Source organism: Micrasema longulum, unplaced genomic scaffold (genome assembly GCF_059751315.1).
Source record: "Micrasema longulum isolate JH-2025_06_02 unplaced genomic scaffold, ASM5975131v1 h1tg001259l, whole genome shotgun sequence".
NCBI lineage: Eukaryota > Metazoa > Arthropoda > Insecta > Trichoptera > Brachycentridae > Micrasema > Micrasema longulum.
In genome coordinates this window covers 983,629-1,010,927 of record NW_028278446.1, presented here as the reverse complement: position 1 = coordinate 1,010,927, position 27,299 = coordinate 983,629, and the positions used below count along the sequence as shown (strand labels likewise).

Here is a 27,299-nt window from a genome sequence, read left to right as displayed (position 1 = left end):
TATTAGAAAATACAGCTTAAAACTAAAAAAACTGTCAGTCATAATTTATATATGATGCAGGTATTATTTATTTATTTTCTTAACACAAAACTAGGGGAAATACGGTTAAAATTACTAAACGTTAATAGTTTGATTTTTGTCCTTAATGCTCGTATGTAATAGAAATATATTGAAAAACAGCCACCCACGCTTTGACCAATTATTATGCCATGCAAAAGTATTTTGTGTTAGTCACAAACTGAACTTTGATAGTAACTTGCCGATCAGGTTTATTAAAATTGGTAGGCAAAGGCGTTATTTTTTCTGCATATCAATTTCGATTATTTTACGATTTGTTTAATGTATTCGGAATACATGTGGGAATATTTATAACGTAACAATTTTTGATGTTAATAAGTGTAAAAATAGTTTGTTTATGAAACTGTAATTTTTTGTAATGTAATAGAAGATTTTTATAAAGATGCTTTGCATTTTGAAGACCTTTTATTTACATACTCGATGGTCTCAAAGAAAAGTAAGAGTAAACAAAAGTTTAGTAATTCATGAATTTTTTAAACACTAAGCAACTTGCAATAAACAATGTTTTGAATTTTTCTAATGTTTGTTAACATTTGGATTTCAGTCCCTAGATAGTTTTAAAGATGAACTTGTTACAACAGAGATATAGAACACTTTGGAGAAGTGAACATGAAAGACATTTCAGATGAAAAGGTTCCAGCTCTTTAACCTTACAAAAATCAACCCGTTGAAGAATAGTTGACGTATGAATGTTAAAATAAAGGCAGAATTTTGAATGTTCAATAGTGTATTATTTGGCTCCTAAAACCAACTTATGACACGACATAAGTCATGTAAATGCCAAGACTCCCATATTCCCATTTCGAAAGTATTTTAAATTTCTGTTTTTGTGAAGACTTGTCGGTACCGAGGTTTGTAAACAAGTATGGCCAAAGAACAATAAGATTCCTAAGCAGATCTTTAAAAAAATGTTGACAAAATTTAAAGAAAAAAAAATATATTTGTAACAAGGCTTTATATTGGTTATAATTTTATGTCAACAGTCATCTATTTAATATTTTGTAAAAAAAAATTGTGTGAAAAATACGTATGTTTTTAGTTCTTGATAATTTTTATATTACTTTTCAAATTTATATAATTTATCTAACATTTTTCTATGTAAAGGAAAAATAAGAAACCTGTTGACAAGCCGGTTTCGCGGTTTAGTCGGTTTCATTATTTTTCCTTTTATATTTTCTGTTCATGTTTACCTTCTAAACCATTTTTTTTTTTTTTTAATACAAAAATACTATGTCAAACTCGTAATTAGTTCAAATATCACAAGACTAAAAAAACTGTTTTTTTGAGGATTACTTTATTGGCTTTATTTCATGTTTACAAAATATGATGTTTTATACATGTTGTATTTCTGTTGTTTTCCACAACAAAATAAATAATTTCGTAAATATATTTTTAAGCTTATACAATTCAGTTCCTCCAGGAAGTATTTGTCTAGACGTACATATTAATATTCATGTATTTTAATTAATATCGCAGATAAATAAATGATAAGGTAATTTTTTAAAATTGAAGACGGGAAATCAGTAGTCACGTTCCGTTACTTCCACAGGGAATCTGTCAACTTCTGAAGTAGACGAACATGTCATCATTTCAAGTGGAGGTTCCCATGTAATTATTTAAGCAATATAACTACTTACTTTGAGCTATTTAATTACGAATGTGAAAAATTAAACCCGCTTAGAAATCAGGTTAATATTTTTTGCCAGTCAAACGACATACACGTATACTGTCTTTAAAAATATGTACATACTTATAAGAATTTATCTACGATAAGGCGATAAAAGATGTCATCGATAAGACCTTTTTTTATTTAGAGGAAGCATTTATTTTGCTACAGTTAAAAAAGAAAACAGAATAATTCGACGAAAATATTAAACACCGTAACTTTCCGTATCAAATTATTGGGATACATATGTTACCGTTACCACTGCAGTGCCCAGTGAATCATAATATAATCACTAATAGTTCAAATGTTTATCTGAGAGAGCTCATCCAACCTCTTTCACAACACGGACTATCTCTTCGTTCTAGTAACGAGAGAACCCTTTTAATACCCTGTCATCGCTCTAATTTTCTTGCCTCATCTTCCACAGTAGTAGCCGCTCAATTGTGGAATAAACTGCCCACTAATGTTAGAGACGCCCCCCTTCTTTATTTACATTTAAGTCAAGATTGAAATGTCACTATCTAAATATTTAAATTGTTCCTTTATCCTTCTTCTTTCCTTCCTATCCCCTCTACCCTCTTCATACTATAGTGTTAACATTTTTTTAATATATTTATTTTTATTTTGCATAAAATTGTAAGATTCAATATGTCCATGTATTTATAATGTTCTCAAACTGAACAGTTTGGGTAGGTAGTAAGAAATTGCTTTAAGGCAATATGCCCGCCTTTATATGTATATATAATGGATATGTATATAAAGTGTCTAATAAATAAATAAATAAATACACGAAAAGTACGTCATTTTTTTTATTCATACTTGTTGAAAAATTTACTGCATCTTAAGGGAGCTAACTAACATCGTGAATCCGGTGTTTAAAAAAAACACGCATATGAGTACGTTAAATGAAATGCTTTTTTTAAACTGTACCAGAAAAAAAAACATTCTTTTTAATTAATTTAAAATAAAATTTGGTAAAGTATCCAAAATATACCACTTTTATTGGATATAATCTACGAATTTAATTCAATAAAAATGATTTATTTTAGATACCTTACTTATTACTAAAATATCTAAAACTTCGGATAGTGTTATGATTTTTTCTTAACATAAATTGCAAGGAAATAAATTATATAAACTGACAGCTCATATACATTTGGCGGTTATGTTTTTCTGGCATAGTTTTTTTGTAAAACTAAAATTTAGCCATAAATTAATTTTATTATTGTTTTCAAAAACATTTTTCACTCTGTGGTATGACATTTTACACTTATTTGTTTATAAATTTGTATAAACTACTTTATTATTTTTTTTTTTTTTTTAATTATTACACTTCGACCGGTTTCGAGGTTACTACCTCATCGTCAGGAATTTAACTAACTTATAATTACACATTCTTTTCTCTTTCAATTTTTCTTACAATTTTTTCTTTCAATTTCTTTCAATTTTCTGTCTCTTTCATACAATATTTCATTATATAAATAGCAACACGTGTAATTAACAGTTAGTTAAATTCCTGACGATGAGGTAGTAACCTCGAAACCGGTCGAAGTGTAATTTAAAAAAAAATAAAAATAAGTTTATACATTTATTTTTTTAGTTTGTTTAATTTAGTTAGTGTGGCTTATACTTTAGATTTTTTAAGCATCTAACTATTATATTTATTCGGATAAAATTGAAGTCAAATGTCACTTACGCTTCTATAAATCTTCTATTAACAATATTTTCAGTTTGTCCAAATTTTTGTGGAAAAAGATTGGATTCAATTCCCTGGGGAGTTAATATGAACATTATTACAACAGAGATGAATAACACTTTACACAAGGTAATATAGAAGTCTAAGCATCTACATTATCTTCTCTAAATTGTTCTTCATCTCTGTTGTAATATGTTAACCGCTCCCCAGGGTTGAATCCAGTTCTTGTTTACAAAGATTTGGAAAAACTCAAAATATTGTTGAAAAATCCACCTGGTCCATAAAGAAGTACAGAAATTGAAAAAAAAAACAAATTTCATGCGTATGTAGGTGAAATAATTTAATTAGATGAATCTCACCCGCATTAATATCGGATTCAGCTCTTTAACTTCACAAACATCAACAGACTAAAGAATTGAAGGAATATATATGCTCAAATATGGGCAGAATTGTGAATGTTACACAGTGTGTAAAATTGGCCACTTAAACCAGCCAATGACAGGTCATAAGCCTTACAGATGCTTAGACTTCTATATTATACTGTGAAATGTTCTTCATATCTGTTGTAATATGTAAGAACCTAATAATAAGCATTTCAGAGTCTAATTACTTTTAAAATATTTTTAATATAGAGTTTATTAAATACAGATAAAAATTCTCTATCGTCGTATGTTTATTTACTGACGTAAATAAACAATCATTGTATATAATTTAGCAAATACGATGATCTTAAACAATGATTCGACTCTCATAAAAGTGTATTTATTTTGATGCGTCTACACACGCAAGGCATCCTGAATCAACATTTTTTGCTGCTATCTATCATGCGTAATAGAGGGATCGGGGGGATGTTCCTATTGTCGAAAGGGTTACCTGCTGTTGATACCGCGTCCGATACAATAACCCTTTAGGGTGAGAACACGAAGTCAAAAAAACCTCTGGCCTCGTGGCTTTCAAACCAACAAAGCGTTTTTTAAGTATTATGAAGTCCGATAATCGTCATCATATTTGGGATTCAGTTATACGTAATACACTCAAACTCACATTCGCTTTTTTATTTATTTATTAGAAAATGTTTATTTACATTACAGATAAAAATATTTTAGTGTGCTTTGCAGTGATTTAAACTTGTATTAAAAACTCACATAGCTTTTTTTATTTATTTATTACAAAATATTTATTTACAGTATTAATTATTAATTCATTAAATGAAATAATTTGTTATATCCCTTTTTGCTTTCCTTCCTTTCTTATACTAATCCTTATATTTTGATGTTTTCTTCTATCGTTTTAATCATTTTTTTGTTGCGTTATTAATCACTTAAATTCATACTTTATGTACCATATTTTAATTATTATTTCAATCATGTTTTTGTACTATTTTATTTCATACAGCGCCCTTGAGGTGATTTTAAAAAAAATGCCCTACATAAATTATAAAAATAATAATTATATTTTAAAGATGATTTATTCTGCACACTGATTTATGTTTGTTACTTCATCGGTATGATTTATATTATATTATTTTTTTAAAGTTTTTAATGTTATTTCTTATGCTGAGTTTGTTATTCTTAATTCAATTGTTTTTTTTAGTATTGTACCATATGTAATTATTATTATCAAATTGTTAAATGTTATTTCTTGAATTTGATTTGCTTTTTGAAAAAAGTATATTGTATCATGTGTAATAATCAATTTTTAATTTACCTTATACTTTATTTTTGTTAATTATAGTGGCTTAACACGGGCACAGCCTAAAAAGCTATCATATGTTGGTAACTATGTAAACAAAATAATATAGCGGCATCCGTGGTGTAGTAGTCAAGGCACTTGACTCATGTTCGTAAGGTTCCGGGTTCGATTCCCGGTGAGAACACAAAAAATAATTGGACTTTTCTCAAGCCCGGTTGTTTTGTGTTATAATCACTACTATAATTGAGCCTCCTAGCCCGTTTTGGTGCAAAGAAAATGTTATTTGACATCAATAAATAAATAAATAAGTATGGATATAAATAATTTTTGTATGTTTGGCAGTGATTTGAACCTGTATTTCTAAACAGAATACGTTGCACATTGTTTTTCCTGAATTATACAGCTTTCCCACCACATACCGCAAACATCTGGGGGCTTAAGTCACCTTGGCGGTGCCCATATATAAAAAAAAATTGCCCGTTTCCCGAAAAAAGCTGCCCCGAATTCTATTTAATCTGGTAGTCTTGACATATAAATGAAATAAAGTAATCCAGAATTGCTTAATATGTGATTTATTGGATCGAGGAGAAAGGGAAAGTGTATTCTTCACTAACCGGGATTGAATTGATTTAATATGGATTAATTCGTCGAAATGATTTCAAAACTTTCTTAAAAAATACAAAGTTACCTATACTGAATTATCACACAAGACGTTGTCATGATTATGATTGAAAAAATGGATAAAAAAATCAGATTTAAATAGTTTTAATATCTGCAAATATTAAAACTATTTAGTTTTAATATTTGCAGATATTTTTTTCGGATTTCTATCGTATTCTTCCGGCAACCTTTATTGAAATTTAAAATAAAGTTTACACGCACACACAGGTCATGCCTTGTGAGATTTTTTTATGTAATAGTTTTTTTATTTGTAACGTATGTATACCGATTGTAAATTGCAAAGAAAAAAATATAAAAAATAAAAAAATATCTACTAACTGTCTCGAAGATGAGAAAAATATTTTCTTTAAATTAACATCATTTCGTGGTACGGTTTTTTTATATCTCAAATGCAGTGCAAAATGCAAAATTATCGATATTAAAACTGCATTTAATTCCCGGTGAGAACACCCAAAAAAAACTTTTTTTTGAAAATAGAAATATTTGTATTCACCCAAATATTTTAATTATAGTGACCATTCTCAACGAGATGTAAATAAGTCAGTATTGGAAAATGGAAATCACTTCGGGGTAGAGTGGGATTTGAACCCTAGACCTCTGAACTGTGAGTCCGCAACGCTAACCACGGGACTACAGCCCGATTCAATACTTTGAAGCCTGTGTGTTCTGTGCTGAAATTTACACTTCTGGTGCTTAATCCCGGATATTTATCACGATGTTTATCATGATGATTAAAAGTCCTTAATATTTAATCCATAAGTTTATTTTATAGCGTCGATAAGTACCGATAAGTGCGGCCATTGTGATTGAGCTGCTGGCCTATTGTGGTGAAAAAAAAGAAGTAAAATTTAACCAAACAATTTAACGTATAAAATAACTATAATAAATTACAAGATATTTGTTTATTTGCTTACCTTGGTCACGGTTAATAAAAAAGGTTGTTTAATAGATTTTTAGTAATTGCGATCACAATAAATATTTGTGAGCTAAATAGCAATGAACCATATTAGTACTCAATATTTTTTTACAAAGTTTTTTTTTGTTGGTCTGTTTCTGCATAATTCGATAATATTTCATGTCCGGGGAGTGGAGGGTTTGGTTGGTTGAATCGGGGACGGGACCAACGCACTCTTACGAATGCGGTGGAAACGTCGAGACCTTTTTTCTACTAGATCTTCGTGAGACCTGCAGCATCCAGCAATACACCGTGACACGAAATTTGAAGACACTAGTTTTTTTTCTGTACTAAAATAACAATAAAATATTATTTTCTAGTGCCCAGTCTAGACTCACGGTAAAAGTTCCATAGAATAATTACTGTGCTAAGAATTCAACTTTATATATTTTTTTGTTTAAATTTATTTCAAATTATTTAATTTGTTACTTGTAAACTTTTCTACGATGTATTTTGTAAAAAAAAGTAAATACAAAAAAAACAAAAATCTTTTTTTGTTTAATTATGTGCTTCATAGTTTTTATTCTCAAAATAGATAACTCAAATATTAACCAAAAAAACAGATATATCTAACGAGATATATGTCTTTTTTTTATTAGCTACACAATATAATTTGAACGTAGTTATGCGAAAGCAGTCAGTCCACAATTTTGGAAAAATGAGATATTGATGTTATCGGGTGCAGTAAGGTCGATTCTATGTTCTGCTAAAAACAGCCAGTCCCCTTTTATATAAAAAAAAACTGTATTAATCACCTCCAGAAAAAGGTGTCGATCACAAAAACGGCATTTCTCAATTTGCAGAAAACACCCACAAAACTAGAAAAATCTTATTGTACTTAAAAAATCTTTTAAACTGGTCAAATACACAATAAAATTCTTGTTTGTAATATATAAAAAAACTTATTTATTCATTGTTTATCGTTTGTTAAAGTCAAAAACATTCAAACTATTATTAATTACCTTGGCCCAACCACTCAGTTGAAGCTAGCTCAAAAAAACTTTACCTTCCTGGCTCCGAAATTTTTTAATCAACTTCCGGCAGCCATAAAAAACTCCACAAGTGCCAATGTATTAAAGAAAAATGTTTGAAATTCGTTGCTGCACATCGATAGGGACGAGGTTGTCAATTTTTTTAAAGTTCGAGATTAGCAAAAAATTACAAATCTGCTTTCCTTCCATACTTTTTACTTTCATTTGCTTTTTATATATATTGATAATTTTTATGATTTTCTTATAATGTATTTTTGTATAATTTAATTTAGTACGTACTATTATTTGGCATATGATTTAATGCTCTTATTTTTTATATTTCTTGCTATAATTGAGTGAATTTCTAGAAAACATAACTCAATTATCATTTTAATTATGCTTTTATATATATATTCTTTTTCTGTTGATTTAAATGATGCTCTTATTTTGTTTTTTTTTAATACTTCTATATTTTAATATTATTTTGTTGATTTTAATGATACCACTATTTTGTACATTTGATTATGTGTGATTCTTAATTGGTATAATTTATATTTTAGAAATTATTTCTGATTATCTTTTTTGCATTGTATTCTTTGGATTATTTATTACATTTACCTTTTTTTCTAGATTGTGATTCTATGTCATTATAATTTGATCTTATTAATTTTACTATGTATTTTTATTGTTATTTATTGTGGCTTGACACGGGCATAGCCTAAAAAGCCTTAATAAGTTCATAAATATTTAATCTTGTAATTTTGAATGAATAAATAAATAAATAAATTGTGTAGATTTTATAATTCACTCTTTTTTTTACAAAATGGCTATTATATCAGATTCACTTTTTTATGGCTGGCTGCTTTTTGTATTACTACGTTCATTTTTCTTATTATTTCTAATGAGTATGATGTAAGCCAAATTATTTAAAATTATGTCAAATGCATTTTTTTTGACATTCGGTATAGGACATGGGTAGTACCTTCGCGGTACCTACCTGCCTCCCGCTGTCGGGGTTGTCAAGTCACAACATGTGTATTTTGTGGGCCAAGGGCTATATTTATCCTCCACAGGTAGGGCCCATACAAATCCGTATTCGTCACACACTTGCCTAGACCGAGTATGACACCGCTACCGCCATAGAAAAAAATAAAACAGTCTATCAATACATGTCCCTTCATCACTCAGTGTTGAACAAATTATTGACTATCCCTTTTTTGACGGTAAAAATCAATTGAGTTATCAAAGATATTAATGGTATTTTGTTATTGGAACATTTTCTGTTTAAAAATCTGGTCTGGTATTTGGGTTAAAATGTCAATTTAAAAAAAAAAATTACGCAAACCTTGGGTCGACATTCCGTTTTTCATTTCATTTTTCATTAAATGTTAGCCTTGTACAGGGCAAGGCAAAAAATAAGCAACACCAATTTGAAAAATCTATATGTTGGTGTAAAAACACCTAGCAAAAAGATATATTTATGTCGGGAATCGAACCTGACACCTCTCGTTTGGTAGGCAAACGTATTAGTTTTTTTTGTTGCACCACAACAGGCCAGAAGGCCCAATTACAGTGGTCAATTACATTACAGAACACCCATTATTATTATTATTAACTATTTGACCACAAGCAATATGCACCATTGAGGGTTCTGGCCCATTACACTTCAAAATGGTCCCTGTCTTCGACTCAAAGGCGCCCTTAAGCATACAACAAACAGTTTTGTTTGTGTGGTACAGATACATTTTTCCCAGAATATTGTGATTATTCTGTTATTTTGACAACGAGTATTCAATAAATTACAAATATCATATGACATTTTTAAATTCTTTAAATTGATATACCACATTCATCGTTAGATTTTAAATATTTTTATTGATTTGTTGACGGATTAATTTTATTTACATATATTGAGACACAAGTGCCAACTCCATGAGATTTGAGTCCGGTGTTGACTTGCGACAAATGATATAATATACTTTTAAAAATATAGTACAATAATAATACTATACACTACATGAACGTCATTACAAAATAACACAAAGCACAAAAATATAAAAAGAACAAACAAAAAAAATCAGTTGAGTTCAGTGCCAAAAATCAACGTTTATTATAGTAAATAATACAATATGTACAGTTTGCAAACATATTCGACACTGTCTATCCTAATAAGATATAGTAAATACCCGTTCTGAGGCAGGCAGCATTTTTTAAAATATAAAATATACCACGTTTAGTCTAGAGATCATTTGAATATAGAAATCTCACAAAAAATTATATAACATTTAAAAATTTAATAAAAATGATGGAATTAAAAAAAACAAAACTGGAAAGTGTGTGAAACTAAAAAAAATATTTTTAAAAACTCTAAAAAGGTATTAATTGATAGAAAATTATAGAATCCAGTGAAATAATACATGTAATTTGATAAAATAACATTCTAAAACGTATGACACACTGACGAAAAAATGTTGAATTACGCACAAACTCTTAACAAACGAAGTCAAATAATTGAAATATTCCACGGTCACTTTCGAGTTTTTTCTGTAACAAAAAGGATCAATATACGCTGCAATAGGAGTGCAAATTCAGTGCCCTATGTATGGAACAGTACTGGTGCGGATAGGAAAATGATGACGAACGATCGTAATAGAAAAATAGTATCAAATAGTTGTGTGGATGCGTGTATAGGCGTATGTTAAAAATGTAATTAATTAAAAACCCTATTTTCAATTACGTTGGATTGTAATAATTTCATAAATCATCTGAAGGAGTGGCAGTACATTGCCCCGCGTTCAGGACTAGGATTTTTCCCTTTTTTTCTATTGGCTTTTCGAAACGTGTCCATTATGATGGAATGTCGCACTTAACTACCGCATGATGAAGCATGAACAGATTGGACGACTCAGTATGGAAGATTACCTTGTAATAATTTTCTTAAACACGACTATGCTTCTGATATAAAAAAAAACAAGACAATAAATAAGTTTATAACATTCAAAATTACTATACTTTTACATATAGGTGATAATATCCTAATTCCTACATTTAAAACACACCACAACATTATTATACTAACAGAGGAACGTTTTTCTAATGAAATGAACAAAGATAATAAAAAGTACAGTCAGGAATACAATATATTTAAGAAAGAAGTGAAAAGTTACATTTATAATTCTTCTTTATGTAGCACTGATTAAAAATATCGTTTATAGTTTTTTTGTAATTTATATATGTTATCCTAAAAATATTATCAATTAAAATAAAATAAACTATTGTAAGACGTCACTCCCCATTATGTACACAAGAATTATTTATTTATTTTACGTAATGGGAATCGTAAATGTAAACATATGTATTTAATTCATGTAAAAAATGTATTTAGTTGTAATATTGTATTTTTATTTGCTATTAATAAAAATAAAAAAAACAAAATATTTTCGTGGTGTTTTCTGACGATAATAAAAGTTTTCTCTACATTTTTACTTTTAAGTCATTTTACTCACAGCTGAAAAAAATATGAGTAGATGTACCTATACCTATGGTAAATTACAACACAGAACGCCAAAGCTTGAGAAAAATTACATTATTATTTTTTGTGTTCTCATCGGAAATCTAACCCGGAACCTTCCGTGCGTAAGTCATGTCTCTTAATCACTACACCGCGGAGGCCGGCTTTCATAATAAAAATGTATATATTTGACTTGAATAACAAAAAACAACTATTATTTGCGTCATCTAGACATTATTGAAAATTTGTGACGGTTTCGAAAACTTTTTACAACATGTGCATCTTTTTAAACGTATCTCTTGGCTACTTTACATATTTGTAAAATATTACTTCCTCCAGTCCTCTGCAGTACAAAAATAAAATCATTTACCCACAGTAGTATACATATATAGTAACACATAATGAGGCATAGCATTTACATTTGGCGATGAAGGAAATAAATTATTTTACACACAAGCTTCACAACCTAATTTAAGTAATATCCCGCATGTGAAAATGCATAATCATTCAAAGACACCTATTTACCGAATTCAGCCTTGCTATTTATCAATAGTCCTCTCTATCGATTGAAAATATTTTGACAAGTGCGCTACAAGGTCGAGCGATACAAAATATGAATTTAACATAGGCAGTATCCTTTATTAAAAATACTCTTGGTAAATAAGGTATACATAAAAATTCTACTCGGGGCATTTTATGATTTTAAATACCAATTACGGAAACGTAAACATTGGCGTTTTTTTGGTGTCTCATTCTCATATAATAGTTTAAATATGACATAAAATATTTGCTTAGTACAAACTGCATAGTATTATATATTTTTAATATTGATTTTTTGTTATGTTTGATTTTAAATATTAAATTAAAACTGGCAAAGTTAAGTTTTCATAAATTAATTGAAGAATATTAATATTAAATCTCTCAAAATAGTCTAAAATGAAAAAAAAAGTTAACGCTTTGTAAAGAGGTAATTATTACGAATAATAAAAAAAAAAACGAATTGACACACTGTATCATTCCTAAACATACTCGTACATGCACACGTACATGTACATATATATATATACGCACATTTACATACATAAATAAAACATTATCATCATTTCATCATTCCCCTTTCCGCATTTAATGGTGCATAGTACACTACATTGAAACACCAATCGCAACGTATCTTGATTATTGTTGTAACATAAAGTTAAGATGATTGGTCTTACGCTTCGGGTGCCAGTCCAGGAACTATGAAATATTTTAGCGTACCTTTTCAAATTAATATTTTATGTCAACTATGTCAAGAATCGAACCGATACCTCTTGCAAGGTAAGCAAATGCGCTGACCACTTCACCACGAGCCCAACGTACGTTTTATCAATAATTAAATGAACATTTATTTTTTAAAAGTATTTTGTCCGTGTATTCTAGTCACTTTACTACATTTGCCTTCCGTGAAAGAGGTTTCGCGTTCGATTCCCGACATGGTTTAAATTAAATATTTATTTCCAGTGTGCATTTTGAAACTGCTATGCCACAAGTTCACAGTCTTTTGAAAAGCATCTGAAGCACATAACTGGTCATTTTGCTTTCATAGACTTACCTTAAAAAATAATTAAATTACGCTGTAACAGTGCAGAAATTTTTAGAAGTACATTTTTTATATCTTAGAGCAAATTGAGAAGTAAGTAATGCATATTCAAGACACTTGATTAAATAGGAACGTTCTTAAGTCAAACATACATATAAATATATGCGCCGTTTATTTAGTCGTGAAATAAGACGAAACGGTACATTTGAGATTTTGGAGGAAATATTATAAAAAAAGTCAAGTTTGCAAGTGAAAAGTCTTGCTAAAAGTTCATTGTAATTTATAATAGAAATAAAAAGCAATTGATACTTATTTCAATGAATTTTTAAAAACCAGTGATCGGTTTCATCGCTTTCGTGACATTTTTAAGACCAGACTGAACTGTTCTTAAAATCTCAAATCTCAAACCAGTCAAAGATGTCGCAAAAGTTACAAAACCATTCACCGGTTATTCAAAATTAATGGATCTATGTATCGCTCGTCTTTTACTTTTACATTTTTTTAGACACTGACTCCTTAGCATGCCATGCCTTCGCTTCGGAAGTTTGTTCGTTTCCTATATTCAAAATTCTCTCTGGGACTAGTGCTAACTTTACTGAACACTGAAACGCAAAGGTGTTAATTTACAAATCATTTTCAAATTAATGATCTCTCAAATATGGGTCTGTTTTGTTTTAATAATACATTTGATAATATATTACAAGAAGTCAAGGTGATACTCTTTAGACACAAATACACTATTTTATGTTGATTTTGGCAACAAATGACTCCGCAACCTTTTGCATTGCGGACAAACAAGCCAACCGCTATGCGACGCAAAACTTTTTGATTTCTTCCGAAACAACAGACTATTTCTAACATTTCATGTTTCGTAAATAAAATCATAGGATGCAGAATGTATGTTTAATCAGAGGGATTATTATTCAAATATGCTGCATAAGAGGACATGCTGGTATCGTAGGAAAAGAGAGAGCCGCAACTTGTAAAAGAACGGCATCTCTCTTCTCAGAATTTTCCCTTAGCTTTGCTAAAAGCGTTTTAAAACAAAATACGCAGCAGCGTTGCTAGGATCATTATCGCGCTTCTTCTGCAGGTAAAATCATTTAAATGATTTTCCCAACGCTGGCTGATGCAGCAAACTTCCGTCGTCATCACCAAAGTACTTTCGAAACGACCCAAATTTTTACCGGACTCGGAGCTATGAGAAGTTACCTATATAGGTTTATATTAAGGAGTGAAGATTATTATCCATGCGATGATATTTCTTCACAGAATATCGAACATATGTTTTTTCAGTGCCCATTTTTCAGTTAGCTACGCCATAATCTTGAAGCAAAATGCTGGAAAGATGGAATATCCCTAACAGATATCCACACTGTCGTTAAAAGCCGTTATCATGCGCCATGTTCTTTGACTTTGCAACAATGGTGATTGGACTCATAAAGGTAATAAACCAAAATCAGTGATCGAACATCCCATTTCCAAGACAAAACACAACGATTTTTTCCGAGTACCTTAGCCTTGTACATGACACATAAGGCTACTAAATACAGGGGTCCAAATATATATATTTTTAAAAACAAAAAAAATGTGAATATTTAACTAACCAATTAAATATTATTATCAGCACGAAATGACATCATGTTGGTTCGACAAAAAGATTTGTTGTATTTCTCGTCATACATCATTGTTTTTTGTTGTAAAATTGGTATAGTATGATAAATTCAACTTCGATAGATATTCAATTTCATTTCATAAAGGCTATTTTAAGACTTGACGTGTATTCAATCGTGTACGAGTATTATATACAGAGTGTTCATTAAACCCTGTCACATCCGAAACCACGATGATCAGTATGAGCAAGAAGACATATTGGCACATTAAAATAATTTTTCAGAGCAAACAAAATTTAAAAAAATTAAATATCAAAAAAGCAAACGGTTCCTTACTTCTGCAGGGGAGGAACAAGGAGGGGGGAGTCTGATAGTGCGCCGCGCTCTCCTCACTTCTCTCCTGCAGAAGTAAGCAACCATTTGTTTTTTTTTTTAGTTTTTTTTTTTTTTTAAATCTTTGTTCTCAATATTTTTTTTTGAATATGCCAATATGTCTTCTTGCCCATACTGATCATCGTGGTTTCGAAGATGACAGGGTTTAAAGAACACCCTGTATATTAAAGTATACTTTATTCAAGAAATTAGCTACTTTTTATTTAATCAAGCAAATCCACTCAAGAGGCATTTTCAAAAATAATACTGGCTAAATAAACACAGTAATAATTTTAAATAAAACCTGATAATATTTTTAATTTTTTTAATGTGTAGGATCCAAAAAAAGGGGGCTTTAATGGATATAGAAAGTACAACTCAACTTTTCAAAAAAAGACGTTAATGTAAACACATTACTGATTATGCTCAAACTAGACAAAATATTATAATAATATTAAAAAAATAAATACAGTCAATGAAAAGAAATTAATCGGAAACAATAAAAATTCATTGGTATTTTCTAAAAATCTTTTATTATTTTTTTTTCTTTAATATTTAAACTAAAATGCCTTATTAATAATTAAGATATCTCAAACTTTATTTATTATATTAAAATGTATATATGTGCATATTTATTTATTATTGATTTAACACTTCATTTACATATACAATACGTATACATATAAGGGCAGGCATATTGACTTAAAGCAATTTCTTCCTACCTACCCAAACCGTTCAGTTTGAGAAAATTACAAATACAATACATGGACATTTTGAATCTTACAATTTTATACAAAAATTAAAAACAAAGTTTAACATAATAATAACATATTTAAAAATTAACACTGTACTATGAAGAGATGAGAGGGGATGGGAGGGAAAGAAGTACGATAAAGGAACAATTTGAATATATAGATAGTGACATTTCAATCTTGACTTAAATGTAAATAAAGAAGGGGCGTCCTTAGTTGGTAACCTAGTTTATTAGAATTTACGTCTAACAATTTTAATTATTGGTCATTTTTGAGATCGAAAGTCTGTTTTTAAATAAATATGCTGACGTTAAATAACCTGTAATTATATGAGATCCAATTAAAAAAAAAAAAAAAACTTATTTCTTTGTTCATTGAAATGTGTTTTAGGGTATTGAAATCTCTGTAGAACGTGATTAGATTCAGCCCCCTAGCGAGTTATTAGGATATAAAAATATATAAAGAGAGGTGACGAATATTCTTAAAAGAAAATATTGAAGTTTTTTTTCATCCATCCAAATATTGATGTCCCGTAAATATAAATCTGTAGACTCCTCAATTTTTTTTTTCTATCTCTATTGGATTTTTTCGTGATAAAAATCAGCTGCTTGTTTCATATATTTTTCCGACTAGTTTAGATTTTGAGTAAAGCGGCATTGAAATATTTAAAACATGATATAATAAATAAGGATATCCAAGAGATCAACTCTTCCCGTATAAAATTCCTCGAATCATATCCCATTTTTGAACACATTCCAGAATAGTGATAATTCATTCTACGGAGAGCCGAGGACAGAATATCTCCCGACAAATAAAAAAGGCAAAGAAAAGAAATCCCTCTTAATGGAGGTGTAATAAAACCCTTCTAAGATAAATCTCCAGGACTTAATACCACACTTATAGATTATAGCGAAGATATTCTATTCAGTGCCCGTGCGTTACAACTCGCTTATTACCAACAAAAATAAACTATCCACTACCCAACTCGCTACTCAGTAAGGATATTTTAATCTTAAAGTTCAGGATGCCATAAATAAACCCGGGAACACATCTTGAGTAAATATTTTCATGTGAATTTTATTCGAGCATTTGATCATTTGATCATTATAGATCTAATAAAATTATTTAAAAGGTATAAATCCCAACCCTTTACAATCGTATGCATAATTGATTTACCTTTAATAATTTCAGTTCAGTGACCATGCGTTTTATTCGTTTAATAATGCATTAAAGCCAATGAATTCATGTAATTAAAACTAAGCAAATAATACCATACCCCACAAAGACCAGTAAACACGGGAAAATAAATGTAAATAATATTATTCATGTCTTGTATTGTACCATATAATCATCATTTCCCTATACGTACCCAGGGGTGCATAGAATACTGCATTCGAACTCCAATACCAGTCCAGGGACAATAAAATATTCCAGGGTAGCAATACTGTTGAACTAGTATTTTATATCGTCTTTGGCAAGAATCGAACTCGTTATATGAAACACAGTAGAAAAATACGCTAACTACTACACTACGAGGTGGACGAATCTCTCCCCGATTCATTTTTTCAGATTTTCTTTTGTAGTCGTCGATTCAAAAGCACTCCTTCAGAATTCTGGCTCTACTTCACACATAACACGGTATTCTTCCTCCCTCCGGACACAAACAATTTTACTACATAATAAATCGATACACATTTTGTGACATTTTTCAGTACTAACTCACTCATAACTCAATATAAATCAGTTAATTTGATAACAATAAAAATATAATTGCGGCCAATCAAAATTGAATCAACTTTTCTCATCTCTTTAAATAATCTCACACACAATGGTATTCTTTGGCCTTAATCGATTGTTGTGGTTGTTTACAAACGAAAAAAATGACTTCTATTCAAGGGACTTCACGAGTCAAAACTCGCCTCGTCTTATATTAAATCATAATGCCAGGCTGACGTCTCTGGACGTAAATCTAAAATGATATCATTACAGGCTCAAGAGGCAAGAAGCGTATGGAAATTATTGTTGTAAGATTTCGGGGTTGAGGCGTAGGATAGGATCATCAAATCTACATATATAAGAATATGTATTCCGGCGATTTAATAATAATACCTATGTACCTGGACTTAGCCCATCACACGTAAAAAAAACTTAATACTATAGGATATATCCTAGATGCATGATCAGTGTGGTATCAAATATATGACTGCGTGAAATATGATGTAAACACAATTATTTTTTACCGAGTCAATTATTCACTTCGTTAGTTTCACGTCTTATCTAATGACGATTGATTATTTTATTAGTTCTACGATCATACGCGTATTAATCATCATTTAAACACTATGTAGATTAAGATTTACAACTCAAAAAATCTTATCCCACCTAATCTCGGTTTGAATAGATCGTAGCAAAATTACATTCTCGCGGCTTCACCTTAATTGGTTCGGTGTCGGAGATGTGTGAACAGACCTTTAACTGCTGTCTGGAGTGATTCATATCCGAAAAAATATTAAAATCATCACACTCCCAAAACTATAAATCATCTAGATAGGTCTTCTCAGGTCAATTCGATTGTTTTCTTACCACAATCCTCTCCCTTATTCTCTTCTAAGGGCTTTAACGGAAATAAACGGAAACTGTAAAAGGCGTAACCTATTGGATTGTGGCAATTTCATCTGAAACGTAACAATCCATTTCTTCGTCGTGGTGCCTGTTGCCTCTATTTGAAACTAGTTCTAAGAAGACAGTTGTGCTGTCGTCGGTGGATGTAGATAGTTGAAAGGAAAATAACAATCAACATTTAAAAGATTTCAATGCTAGGTGGGTAAAGAAGCGAGTATATTTCAATCGATCCATGAAGTGTTTCAATAAATGATTTTGTATTTTGTACCTGCCCCTATAATTATTATTGTATTGACCTTTGATTCAGAGTGCTTCGTGTTGTATTTTAAAGATTGATATGTTATTATTTAAACATCACTCTATTAACTTTATCTAAACAACTAAGTTGATTTCGCATCCGTGGAAAATGTTATACCTTTCTACATCCATTTTCGTTCCTAATTTGCTCATTATAAGAACTGCTTTGGTACTAGAAATCAATTTAGAGGCTATTTATTTATTTTGAAATACAATTAAAATAATTATGTATCTTTTATTTTAAATAAAAATTATTCTGCCATACCACGCGACGAGTCCTGTGTTGAGTTGAATTATGTTACGATTTTTTTAGGTTTTGAACTATTACATCGTGTACGCTATTATAACATGTGGGGAAAAAACATTTTAAAAACGTTTTGATTTGTTTTATTAATTTATTGCGCATTCACAATTATGTTTATTTTCAGAGATCCATATATCCATAAAATATTTTAGCTTTAAATGGATGTCCGCTGGTTTGGTGGGTCTTTATCCAACATAGCAGAGCCCGTTCTAAGGTGGAGATTTTTCTAAATATGGAAAGGCAGTAAAAGTTTTACATGAACAAACAATCAATAAATAATATGAGACTTAGAAGGGCTGTGATTCTGCGGGTAGTGCCGCGGACTCGGCATCAGAAGGTCTAGGGTTGGAATCCTACCCTACTATTGCTTGTTATTTTTATTTTTTAACTTGATTATTTACGACTAAAACAAAATGGCACCAAAAATGAAATATTTGGGGAAATCATAAGAACGAAAATATATTTTTTTTAATTGGATTTTTTTTTTTAAATCATAAAAATCCAATAACAAAAAAATAACATTGAATAATTCTCATTTTGTGGATATGTAGCCACTTCATTCCTGGCTCATTACCACGTTTTAGAATGTCAAATGAAGTATTTTGTTTATAAGTGAACATATTTGAGGCGCAAATATTTAAAATAGTGTTTGTCGAAATTCGAAAAAAAAGGTTTATCAAATTTTATATCAAAATCTAAGAAATCCGGATCGAAATATTATATATGAGAAAAAACTACACTATTCATTGAAAACGCATTTATTTTATTAAAAACATGTCCAAAAGTCCATTTAAATAAATAGCATTGTTCAAAACAAGTTTTTCTTCATTTTCCAAACTCCATATTCTATGACAAGTCACTTTTTATATATTTGCACCTCATTTATATCTGATGTTGATAAAATTAAAAGTAATTTAAGTTTTGACAATACGTTTTTTTTAATATAAAAAATAAAGATACCTATTTTATGGATTGTTTTTAAATCTTATAATTGTTTTTTATAAACGCTATAAACGCAATTAAGACCGTATTTATTTCGATTAGTTTATTTTTATGTTTTTAGTTCATAACACCCACCCATTGCTTAATATTCCACGAAGACGATGTCCAATCACGCGCCCGAGAAAATGCATCACAATGGTCAATGGCAACTTGTTCGTGTGACAAAGAATAATGTATTTCAATGAACTGACTTGCACATCAGCCTTCTTATAAACTCGAGTCAGTTCTTTTAATTATACCGCCGTACGGTATCTACAAATTGCTCCAAATAGAATTTAATTCAATGGCTCAATGATCGAAATTGATTACATTTATGGGAGCTCATAATGAAGTAGAATGGTTTCCGGCGCACAAAGGTGAACTAGACGTAGGGCTTTAGATAAACCAGGGGTCGCCAAACTCCAGCCTGCGGGTCAAACCGGCCGGATCTATCATGCTTTGCGTTTGGCCTGGCGCTTTACTATTATATACATATATATATATATATATATATATATGTATATACCACACGGATAATTTTTATTGCCGCGCAATAAAGCAAAGTATTATCAAAATTAAATCTCCAATGCTCGACCAACTCGTTATGTTTTAATGACAACCTTACTAAATAATATATATTATACCAGTAAAAATATAAATGGTTTTTGAACAATTTCAGTGCAAAAATATCTTGTCTCGTTCGTTTTATTAATTTTAATGTTACTTAACTCCTTTTTGGCAATGTATCTTATAGGATGCATATCGACGGCTTAATCTGCAAGCATAACAACCCCAGTAAACCAAACTCTCCATGAGCAAAATAAAACTTTATTGTATACATATAAGTACACCTGTTTGGTTTTTTATTATTGTTTAATAATATTCCTATTTTCAAAATCATTATTAATACCAACGTTGTCGTTTTTTAAAATGACATACGAGAAGTAATCAAATCAGCTAGCGCTATAATGTTGATTTGATAAAAAAAGAGTTATCTTGTTTGCGGATTTAACCGTAGATATTATAATCTCTTTTTTTTCTCATGAACTAAAACATAAGTAAAACAGCGTTTAATTAAAACTGTTTTTCATTCCTAATCGCATTATCACAATTCATAATAAACTTTGATTAAAATGAAAAATGTATTTTTGTTTGGGATTCTGAAGCCTTTCCAATCATCAGATGTAAAAAAATATTTTTTCATTCTGCCAATATAAAGGCTAATGAGAACGTTATGTACTAGGTACCCGAAATCTTTTTTTATAGATGTAGTCAAAAAAAAGAAAATTTGATTGACAAGAAAAGCTTTTTTAGCTTCTTTTTTTAAATACATTTGAAATAAAAGTGAACATATTGTCGTGATTATTCACAAATTAGTTCGCATATCATAAATAATTATTATCCAGCCGTAAAAAAATCTGCACATTTCGTATAATAAACAAGGAAAGAGTAACAAGGGCGTCGACATCACAAATATATGAAAATAAATGCAACGCATGAAAAATCGTGATTTCTTCAAAATTGTGATGGGTACAAAAATGTATAAAATATTTTTTCATTGTAAAAATTAATAAACTTCCCTGTGTCTCTTCCTAAAGTTAGGTGCACCAAAAACAGTTAAGGTTGGAAAACAAAGTAAAATAATTTTTGCGTTTTCGTCAGAATGGAAGAAATTGGTTGCGTTAAAAGTAAGGTAAATAATCTCATTTCGCTCATAAAACATCAACGTGAGCGTTATTATTTTTTCGGCTAAGCTTTTTGTGGTGCAAGTGGCCTTTGTAAGCTTGGAGACCCCTGAAATAAATGATTACGCAACGGTGCCCGGGAAAGCAAATCGTGAGATCTGCGAAACGGTAAAAACATTATGTGCCCCGCAGTGTGTGATGTAACAGTACCTTAATCACCCTGATAATGGAACCTGGCTGTAATAATCCAGGGCACAAGTGTCTACCCGAGATCACCAATAAACTTTACTGCAATCGGCAATCAGTGGGTTGGTCAGTTATACCTAAGGGCAAAACAATGTACACGTTCAGTAGCTGATATTTCCTTCCAAGTTCACATTACTTTACTTCTAACAGTGTATTCAAATTTTCACACTTAGAATAGTACTCGTAATAGCGAAATGTAATTCAACATTGTCATATCTGGGAGTTATTGGTAAAAAATGGTTGAGGAGATTTTAAAAACAATGTAATGTACCTTTTGATGATGGATTTTTAAAATATTTTTTTGTTGATAAGAAAAAGGGGAAAATATGTAAAAATTTAATTTTAAAAAAATGTTTAAGTATATTTATTTTGGAACAAAATTGTGTAATCTTGTTGAGAACTAAATAATACTTTTAAGAAATATCACTTAACAGATATTGCCAACGCAACGAAATACAATATAAAACCGTGGTTGTATTTACTTAAAAATAGTCAGAAAAAAACCACGGTTTCGCCAAAACAGACGATCTGCTTCAACTTTTTTTTACAATCCCATTTTGATGGGACGATAGTAATATGACAATTATTCAACATAAACTGATTTTTTTCCATGTAACTGGCCATAATTAATAAAGGGGATATGTAAAATAAAAATAAAAAATCTAATTCAACCATCAATGTCATACATACGAAACTAGGGATAATCAAAGATAAGACTACCAATGAGAAGAAAAACAGGGTCTCTCCTTTTTTTTTTAACTCATTGTATAAGAGATTGAAGCTGTTGATACAGTAAGTTACCTGAAGAAATAAAATAAATAGAAAGCATTGAAATACAGGCGGCCCTCGACTTTCGCACATTCTACTTTCGCACACTTCACTATTTTGCACATTTATTTTTAAATTGAGACAAAGTTGGAAATAATTAAACGTTCTGATAGCGGTGAATCAATTGCGTCGATTGGCCGTTCGTTCGGCATAAACAGGTTTACGATATGTTGAATTTCGAAAAACGAAAATAAAATTACAGAATACTTCAAAATTGTGGAAACATATATTATCTTCGAAGATTGTTTCCGAAAGACGATTGTTAGTGATAGATGAAATAGAAATATCTTTGCCATCGTAGATTGACGACACATTTTTGACTATCATGGAAGAATGTGATCTCAATGGAGAACGTGTATCTCAAGAACTTAGGGCGATTGAGAAAGACAGCATATTACAGAACTCTTTATCAAGAAAAAAAGAAGACTGATATTCAACTAACTGTTGGAAAATTTATAAAGAAACCACCTGAAAGTACTTAAATACGCCCCATTTACTTGATTATCAAAATTGATAAATATTTTTAATGAATTATTGAAAAATACATATTTTAAAATACAATATTGAACATTTGCGAAGATTTTCAGGAACCAAATATGTGCGAAAGTTGAGGGCCTACTGTATTTTTAATTTATTTGAAAAAATATGTTTTTAAAAAATGCTGACACTAAATTGTGATGTTTTTAAATATTTGTATTATGAACTAACTAAAAAAATCGTTAATAAAGCAATGATTTGATAAGAATAAAAAGATTTAAATAAGAGAAATAATCATTGTGTTGTCTTATTTTAAATTACAAATAGAATAGGCGCAAGAAAGCAAAGGAGGTGAATATTTTTGTATCTAACCTATTAAAAAAAACAGAAGCTACAAAAATATGATAGACGATTATATATAAAAACCAAACTCTTAAATTCGTTAAGCAGCTAGCGGAATTAGTAAAACGATTCATTCTCCTTTGAAAATCACTATTGTTATGTACGTACGCCGTACGCCGCACGCCATCAAATTTCTTATAAAATTTCGATTCTGGTGTCTACGCAGTAGCCTTGTAAGATCTATTGTTAAAAATCCTTGAAACTGAACATCAATTTGCCATTTTTAAAAAAATACATGCAATATTCTCCTCAATTCGTAAACTCATTTAGCATGCACAATAGGCACTACCGTTTTTGAACCCAAGTGATTGCAAACATTAAAAATCTATCGTTTACAAAAGTGTTTTTTGTAAGTAAAATGCATTATCTCGAGGTGAGTATTTAGAAATACGAGAAACAATGCATTAAAAAGTATTATCAGTGCCTGTTTTTTTCATTTTTTGATTGATCAGATGATTAATGTAAAATAATTTGTCACATGATGATTTTTACCTATTGAGTGAACCCTGAAGTCATATTCAGGGTGGCCGGAGAAGTGACGCCCCAAGGTAAAATGTAGGTGCCTTTTATTGAGGGGTATCCAAATCACCCCCATGTATGTTCCGCGATTTTGCGTGGTTTTCGAATTATGATTTTATAAATGGGTGTTTGTAAATTTTCGACCGGATTGGTTGTATTTTTTTTTCTTTTTTTTTTAAGGTTTTTTCGAGATTTTTTTTGTAATTATTTTTTTTTTATTGTACTTTCATGCATGAAATAATCAGCTCCGTAACATTGATGGATGAATTTATGTTCGAGTGATTCAGACTTGAATTTTTAACTTTGAATTAAAAATCTGAAAAGGCAGTTTCTTAGATTTTGGGTAACAATAAAAACTGCGTTTGACTCTAAGCTTTCATAATAATTTAAAAATAATAGTACTTAATGGGTTATTGTTTGCTAAAATCAGCTTTTAAAGATACTAAGGTGGAAAATTCCTAAGATAGTAAATTGATTAAAAATATATTTTTTTGCATTTTTCATCATTCTTTGGGCTAATTATAATAAAAAAATAAATTTATAGCTTTGGTAATTATTTTTTGTGTTATTGTTGATACACCACTTTTGATTGTTGTTTTGTTAATGACTAACTTTGCTAATATGGAATGTATGTCAAATTCTTCCTCCCCTCATCATAGTATGCGGAAGATTTTTAGTCAACTTTTGTTTTTATAAAAAAGTGCATATAGGTACATAAGGAAGATAAACATATCTTTAATATAATAAACCTAGAATACGTCCATATACCCACTACTTATTTTCTTAAATTGAACAGTTTGGGTGGGTAGGAAGAAATCGCTTAGTGGCAATATGCCCGCCCTTATATGTATAAATGTATATGCATATGAATGAATTATCTTTGTCAAAAATATTTATCACACGTTAAATAAATAAACCGGATTGTTAAAAATAAATCATGCACGATCGTTAAAATAAACATAATTTTTGTACTGAAATGAAAATATTGAAAGAGAGTTTTATTATTACATGAACAAATAATTGCTTTAAAGAAGCACGTTTATAATTATGAAATACACAGGTATAGTTGTAATTATTATAATCTGCCATTACTATCCATTTGAATTCCAGAACAAAACAGCTATAATTTTCTTCCACAAATTAATTAACAATGATAAATCTGTACCAACTTCCCATACTAATAGTTGTGATGAAAGTATTTATGACGAGCAAGGAATGCGATTTGTCGCCGGTATGCATCTCAAACCATACCTAATTGATTACAAGTCGTGAAGGACTTGAAATAAAGGGAGGTATACATAAACTGTACACAAACAGACGTCTTCATTTATTTCATCGATTGCATAATAGTAACCCAGAAAATTTAATCGAAAAAGCAAAATTATATTTCGTTTCTGTAGATGTCTGTTTATGCGCTCGAATGTCAAACAAAAATAAAAATATACAGTTAAGTTTGATGATTCTTCGAAATTAAAACGTAGTAAAGAATAGTTGGTCAAACTAGTAAAGTGATATAAAATATATTTATTTATGCATTATTAAGTTAGTTCGGAACATTACGTCACATCTAAAATCGAAAACACATTTATTAAAATTAAAACGTACCCGAGGCTTCTTTCTATTTATTTTATTTCTTCGGGCAATTTAATATACAATTTCAAAACCTTGTGCTGTGCGTTTGAATATTGAATAACCCTATGTTAATTTGTAAGTGCCGGTCGGTAAACTAAGTATACATACCAAGTTTGTTTAAGTTAGTAGACACACTAAAATTATTTACATGAGAACTTTTTGTTGCAAACACTAAAGCATAGGGTATTAAAGATTTAAATATACGGTACAATGAGTTTAAAGACTCTATTTGTAATTATATTTGTAGATATAATTTACTTTGTAATCGGGTGCTATCCGTTAATGAGCAATGCCCAGTATTCTAAGGAACCGATATGGTGCTTTAAAATACATATTTAAATGAATTATAACATTTATTGATAGTAAGAAAAAAAATCTTTACGACCCGACGCGACGTACATATTTTCGACAAACTTACCACTCTGGCATCTTGCAAATTTTATTTATTTTATGTTGTTTATTACAGCAATACGATTTTCATATACATAGATGAGATAAAAAACAATAACATTAATGAAAATAAAATTGAGCCAATAAAGTTATCCACCAATGAAGTTAAGAGAGAAAATAAAAAAATATTGTTTAGTGCGTATGTGATATCTGGATTAATTTTGTGACATGGAAGATAAAGTTATTGGTCTTACGTTGTGCCAGTCTAGGAACAATGAAATATTGTAGTGCAGATCCATATTTAAAGCCTGCGAGAAATCAAACTTAGGATGCCAAGCATAATAGGCGAAAGCGTCGACTATAGTACGAGCCGACTCAGAAATTTTAATGGAGAGCAGTCATCGAGTTAAAAACAGTTGTCTAGGGTTCAGATTCCACTTTAAACTTCAATTTGATACTGAATATTTTAAGAAAAACGAAATTATTGAAACATTTTTTTAACGCTTTAAATTTTATTGTAAATCTACAATCATACACAAATGCAATCAAAAACGTATATCGATTTTTTTGAAGCATATCTACATCGTAATTTCTTTCGACATTTTATCTGCACCTTGAATAGAAATATGTACCCTAGACAGATAGAGAGCATGACTTTGCGATCATTAAATACAACTAATAAAATGAATTCTGCATGTATTCTCCTCGTAATAACTCTTGGCACCCTACTTGCGGATTGTCTGATCCATGTATCTTCTTAGAAGTGTTTATTCGATTAAAAGCACAAAGCTTTACTCGGAAGGAACTTGTTCTTCTGGACCTGAGGTTTCTTGTACAAGGCTAGTACGAGTACTGCACTCACAAAGACACCGCCATCTTCTAAATAATCATGATCAGTCATCAATCGCGTAGCTTTGCAATGATTATGCATAAATTATTTGAACGGAAAAATCTGGAAGAATGATAACAGTTTATAGTGTTTCAAACGTTTTGAAAAAATCATGCGCTCCATAAATGTAGTAAATATTAATATATTTCAATTATCTAACAGCAATAAAGTAATTCAAAGTTTACAAAATTTGCATTTTCCATATTTAGGATGTATATTTCTAATATTTTACATAATTTGTCATTTATATTTATCAGTTAGAATTTAAGTTTAATATTGTACAATTTTGTAAATATATAAGTAAATAAAATTTAAAAAGAAAACAGAAAAAGAAAAAAAAATACTTTTAATGCGTATAATATTAATTTCTGACGTATGAGACAAATTCCTCAGCTTCCTTTCTCGTCATTTCAGCTATTTATTTATGGACCAGAATAATATAAAATTTATAGTAGGTGCAC

At 29.9% G+C, this 27,299-nt stretch overlaps 1 protein-coding gene across 1 annotated transcript in view; it reads left to right on the top strand.

Moving 5' to 3' along the window:
* dpy (fibrillin-like protein dumpy) overlaps positions 1-27,299 on the top strand; it is a 338,800-nt gene that overhangs the window by 41,514 nt on the left and 269,987 nt on the right. The gene's annotated exons all lie outside the window — the stretch shown is intronic.